Source organism: Amborella trichopoda, chromosome 7 (assembly GCF_054954075.1).
Source record: "Amborella trichopoda isolate Santa Cruz 75 chromosome 7, AtrichopodaSantaCruz75HAP2 v2.0, whole genome shotgun sequence".
NCBI lineage: Eukaryota > Viridiplantae > Streptophyta > Magnoliopsida > Amborellales > Amborellaceae > Amborella > Amborella trichopoda.
In genome coordinates, this window is record NC_142342.1 from 33,298,327 (window position 1) to 33,305,142 (window position 6,816).

Genomic DNA, 6,816 nt, shown 5'->3' on the forward strand with positions numbered 1-6,816 from the left:
GAAAAAAGTATACGAACAAATGCTTTAGAGGTCACAGTCTTTATTGTCCATCAAATTTCAAATCAAATGATTGTTAAGTGTACTTGTGACTAAACTCAAAGTCCAAAAAATTTCTTGAACTTCATGATATAATCTAAGCCATCCAATTGGACATCTAATGTTAGGATTAATTGTGACCTCAATAAGGAATGGAAATAAAAAAATCAAGTCTAAAAATGCATTGCGTTCTCTTCTAATGAGAAGTCGGAGGTAGCATATTTAGCAAATCGCAATGGGATCTATTGGTTCGTTCATTAAACGTTCTGCATAACTTAAACATGTCCTTTTTATTTCTAAAAATGGAACTCTAATATCGCTTATGAAGACATTTTACATAATATCATACCTTTTTTTACTTGCTCTCTCACGCTATAGAAAGGCACCTCTAGTGGTGAACTTGTACTTTCTGTTTCCAAAAATGGAACTTCAATCTCACTTCTAAAGATAGATTTTACACAATATCATACCTTTTTTACTTACTCTCTTACTCTATAAAAAGGCAACTCTAGTGCTTTGAGTACAATTCTGAGCGGCAAATGTTTGATCATCTATTTATCCCAAGAACAAAAGAACCAAGAATATTTGTTATTGGCATTTTGGTTTGAAAAATACTTGTATGTATTCTCCAATAACAATAAGGTTTTGTGGTTTTTCTTAAGCGGTTTTTTGTAGAGAAAAAAAGCTGTGGGTTTTTATCCTATATTGAAGGAGAGAGAGAGTTAATTGAACAATATTTAAGAGTAAGTATTCCCTTGCCTTATACTCTTTGTATAAAAGTGAGAGAGATGGTGCATGTGTGGAGCACACAAAACATACAATGCGCACGTGCGAGGGCATGGGCACTTGATGACGCATTTTCCACATTTGCATCAACCCATAAGGTGCTCATTGCCTGAGCATGTGTGTGGGTCGGGCTAAATATCTTTTTATGAGCCTGGCTCGTATGAGGGATCCAACGGTCATCTAACCGTTGATGAAATGGAGGCTAATAACAACAACCATCAAGTTAAGTGCATGCAATTTGTAGCTGTTTAGTGGTGCATGTAACCACTACTACACTAAATGAGCAAATTCATTGTAACTTGTAGCTGTTGGTGATGTATATAATCACCACCATACTAAATAGGCTGCCTCTTGATACTCTATATAAGAGGTCCTTGTTCTCAAACGAAAATAAACTTTTGAGCATCTTTACAAGTACTTACAACACCTTTTTCTTTATATAAGGGGCCCTTGTTTCCAAACGAAAATAGATTGTTGAGCCTCTCTACAAACACTTGCAACACCTTTCTCTAAAAAATTCCAAGGAGCATATTTGTGAACTCAACTCTCTCTACTTTGTTTTATCTACTTCTTTCTTTAAAACATCAAGACTTTGATGTTTAGTGTATGGTTTCCAAGCTCGGGTGCATAGAGCTTTGGAACATTAAAAAATAGCTTTTTGTTTTTCTGTATCCCAAAGACGATTGCCATTCTTATGCACATCAAAAACAATATCGAAGGGGTGCAAATATCGTCTTGAGATAGCGCTCCTGCGTGCTTGAAAATAAGAAGAGATAAACCTTCGATTTTATGAAATTGTACTTCCTTTTTGCCCCTTTTTCACCCACCAATTTTTCAACATTTGTTTCCTCAATTGTTACAAATTCCTCAAACAAACTAATTTTTGTTTGTCCCTGCTTCACACACACCACAATTATATCCAACACTATATTTCTCTCTCTGAAATTTCTAGAAATCTCTTTTCCATTGGAAACTCTAACCAAGAGGGGTACAACGAAAGTCCCTTTTTTTAACAGAGGCTTTGTTAGAGAGAGAGATGTAGTATTATCAGCATAGAGATGTACTGTTCTCGATAGAAACAAACTAAAGAGAGATTCATAGAGTTAATTTTTGGAAATATGCTTTTGTTTTTGTAGTTTAGAAGTAGGACGGAACACACTTGACGTTCGGTCATGATAACGAAACCAAGCACCCTGAAGAATGATTCAGGCAACATTCTCTTTTCTTTGCCCCCTGTTGAAACCGTGTACAACTATTTTTCAAATCTGTTACACGTTGGCTATTCCTTATTTTGGGAAACTAACGGGGAAGAATATATTTGTGATATATTTAAGGGATATTTGGGGAATTAGTTTCTGAGATCTTGTATTATCTATATAATCTTTGGTGAATGGAATAATGGGCACAATAGAACCATGAATGTAGGTTTAAGAGACCGAACTATGTAAAGTCTCTTTCTCTTGTTCTTGTCTTACCTCTTTTCTCAATTTATTCTATATGATATTAGAGCACTGATCATCCCTCTCTAGAAAAGATATTGTTAAAGCTTCTTTAGCAAACCTCTGTGTTTGCAAAAGTTTTTGACGATCTTTACAAAGCTTATGGCCGTTCCAAACTATTAAAAAAATAAACTGGTGTAGCCCAATTTTTCCTTGCAACCACAGTTCCTCTGTGCATATTTAGTTGTTGGGAAAAAGTCTCGTCAAACTTTTCCTTGCAAGCACACAAGCACAATTCCTCTCTATTTTATGGACAGGAAGTGATTTTTTAAGCTTTCATAGCAATTCGTCATACTTTCCTTGCAAGAAGAAACTTCTACTGGTATCACCATCAGATCAAACTAAACCTCGCCACAATCTCAAATAAACTGCCTGGTGTCACAGTTGCTGCTCCTTGCGACTGAATAGCAGTTCTCCAACCTTTGGACTACTTGGTGGTTTAGAAGACTCAATGTGGCCAAAATTCATATGCCGCAATTCACAAGGTTTGCCTTTTGCCCTCCGATTTAAAGAATCTGCTGGTAAAAAGGAAGCTGAAAGAGAGAGCTGCTGCCTTCCATTCTAAAACAACAGTTTCATTGGACGAAACTTTAGTATTTACAACAAGTTTCCTTGGAGAAGCTTTTGTATTTGCAGCAGGTTTCTTTCTCTCTCTCTAGGAGGTACGGTGTTCTTTACTGCCAACATTCATTTCTAGTTGCGGTCAATTTTATTTGCCTTCAATTGGTTAATCTCAACAACTCAAATTTGAAAATAACTCCCACGCTTCTTAATGGAACTAATTATGAAACTTGGTCTACAGCAGCAACCATGTATCTTAGCATGGAACCAATTATGAAACTTGGTCTACAGCAGCAACCATGTATCTTAGCATGGAACCAATTATGAAACTTGGTCTACAGCAGCAACCATGTATCTTAGCAGCAACTGTAAGTTGGGTTTTGTAAGTAGAAAAAAATCAGTTCCAAAACCCGATGATCCTACTTATGAAGAGTGAGAATCTGGGAACAACCTCGTCAGGTTGTGGCTTGTAAACTCAATAGAACCATGACTTGGTGAAGAGATGTACTTCTAGCCTACTACGAAAAAATTGTGGAAATTTCTTAAAAATATTTATGGATAAAAAATAATGCAGTCAGGATTTTCCAACTCAAACAAGACATGTCCCAATTCAAACAGCAATGAAAATATTTTAGTGAGTACATCAGAATACTTGGAGGCATGTGGCATGAATTGTCCAAGTACACTCCCATAAAAACATTTTCGATGGTAGCAAGCCTTGCTCCTGAGTACGAGGCGATTAGAAGCCAAAGCCTACTGGCTTATGAATTTCCTTCTTATAGTTTTGCATGCGCCATTATCCTAGACGTAAGGTTATGAGCCCTACCATTAAAAAGGATGATCTCATTCTCCTATCGATGATAAATTCGAAATACTAGTCGTGGTCTTGGTCGCGGCGTTGGTCGACCTAAGTGTACTCGTTGTTGGGATCTCCATGGAAAACCTCTTGGCAGGGGGAAACCTATTGCTCAAGTTGTTCAAAGTGAGATGCTTCTTTCTCTTGATAAATTAAAAGAGTTACTTCAACAAATTGGGAATGCCAACATTTCTTTCTCCTCTGAGATTCCACCAACCACTCAAGGTAATTCTTTTGCTTACCTATCTTCTACTATTTGTCAAACCTGAAAAGTAGATTTTGGAGCCACAGATTATATGACTGGCCATTGTGAAGGACTCAAAAGATTTAAACATGCGTCTTCAAGGAGTCCTGTATCATTGGCCAATAGAACTATGATACCAGTATGTGGAGTAGGGCATATAAACCTAAGTCCATCCCCTCTTTCCCTTCGAATCTATTGTCAGTTAGTCAAATCACAAAAAATTTATAAGTGCGTGGCTATTTTTTTTGCTGACATTGTTGTTTTCTAGGATAGGGTATATGAGAAGAAGATTGGTGAGGGTAACCAATCACATGAGTTGTACCTGTTGGATCAAACCTAAATTTTTTTTTGCGAGAAAAGTATAACCCGAGGATAGTACATGACATTGCAGATTGGTACATCCATCTGATAAAATTTTGAAGCAGGTGGTCTATAGTATTGATGCGTCCTTTGCATCTTGTGAAGTCTGTCGGTATACAAATGTGACACCCCAAGATTTATAATACTGGAATCCTTGAGATGTAACAGTCTATCTTTAACAAAACGAAATTTTTTTACTTCACCATTTATTGCACTAAAATAGATTTTTCCATTTCTAAGAGTCTGTACAAAGTCTACTCATAACTAGTATTAACATGAAGGTCTAGATATACATCTTTTGATAGGACAAAATTTACAATAGTGAATTTGAACAAAAGTCACAAAGAGAAAATTTCATCATAACTATGATTTCTTCCAAACTTGGTCCTGTTGTGCCTTCAATTAGGGATGCTGCAATTACCTTGAAATTTTTTTACCATAGTTTGATGAGTTTGGCTACTCAGTAAGTGATCATCATACTCCTAAAAAATAATCATAGTCGGAAGATGTAAGCATTTTAAAAAAGGGAGGTCTATTGAAAACAATGCGAGCCAAAAAACATTTATGGATAACAATTTCACTTTCAGAAATGCACAATTAAACATAATCCAAATGATTGAAATGCATATAAAGATTTTAACATCAATGCATAACTCAAAGGATTTCACAAAATACCCTACTGGCGTCCCAAGTAGGTCACCTATATACCCCACCAGCGTCCTGGATGGGTCCAAACAATCCCTGCAGGTCCAAACATACCTCACCGGTATCTCGGATGAGTCCAAATAGTCTCTACCGACGTAACCAGATAGGTCCAAACAATCCCTGCAAGTCCAAACATACCTCACCGGCGTCCTGATGAGTCCAAATAGTCCTTAGCGACATAATCGGATAGGTCCAAACAATCCCTGCAGGTCTAAACGTACCTCACCGGCGTACCGGATGAGTCCAAATAGTCCCTATCGGCGTCGCGGATAGGTCTACATATACTTAAATTATCTCAGAAACTCTTTAACATAAGAAAGCATCAACATCGTATATTCAAAGTATCATTGAAATGATTAACATGAATTCACTTGAAGCAATTTAAACAATTACTTTCATTGAAATATTTGTAAGTAACCAATCAAACAATTTGGATAAAAATTGCAGGAACGTAGCAGATCGAACAGGTATATTTGAAATGGGATCCAATAGGCAGCCGATTATCAATTTAAGAGCTTTTATAGAAATCCAAGTTTAAACACATAAAGATCACAATTTTATGGAATGTAATTTTATAATTAATTATTTTACAGGAATAGGTAAAACTTATAGTATCTAAAATTCATAGACAAACAAAAATACAATTAAATGCAGAAATGCGTAAATTTCACAGTATTGACAGTATTATAATTAATTGCAGAAATATCAAATTTTCACATAATGATTTTACCATAAATGACATCATTTACACATAAATTTTACAGTGTCTAAAAGTCATAATAATAGGCAGAAATTTTATTTTTAATAATTTACAATGTCTAAATTTCTAATAGTAAGAATTTTAATAGAAAAAAAATGATACCATGTGCGCATAAAATTACAGTATAAAAATGGTGAACAGACTATTTTTCAGGATAATGAGATCATTTACCTATAATATTTGAGAGGAAACTTTCGATAAAATTCAGCTAGAGAGAAGGAGTTCACTGCGTTCTTTAATTCACAAAGAGGACTCAACGTTACTGAGAGGGAGGGGCGTAAGAGAGAGTGTTTTTGCAGAGGGAGAATCCAACTCGTTCTCTTCTTTTTAAACACAAAAAAATATATTATTATATTATATTATTAACCCACCTCATACATGAGGTGTTTAGAAGGTGTTACATTAATACTTAAAAGCCCACGTCCCTAGAGGACGTGGCACAAGAAACAAAAGGTGAAGGTAAAAAGAGCAAAAAAAAATGATGGTCCCTAAGGACCAAATTATTTGTATAGACCATCAAAGGTGGAAGGTTTTTTTTTTAAGTTTAGGATTGTTACATTCTCTGCCCCTTTAAGAAATTTAGTTCTCTAAATTTGTGTACCTGATTGCTGAAAAAGATAGGGGCATTTTTCTCTGATTTCGTCTTCTCGTTCCCAAGTTAACTCCTCTCTCAAATGATGCTGCCACAATACATGGACCAAAGGAATCTCTTTGTTGTGCAATATCTGCACCCTCCTATCCACTATCAAGCTTGTCTACTCAATAAAGGTCAGGTCCTCTCTGATCGATAAAGGTTCATATTTCATGGGATGAGTCGGGCTGATATTTTTGTAATGAGGATACATGGAAGACATTATGGATGTTTGCTAATTCTGGCGGTAAGGCAAGTCTATATGCGACGCCTCCGACTCTCTTCAGAATTTCAAAGGGTACGATGTAACGAGAGCTCAACTTTCTTTTTTTGTCGAATCTCATGATGCCCTTTATTGGTGACACCTTTAGCATAACT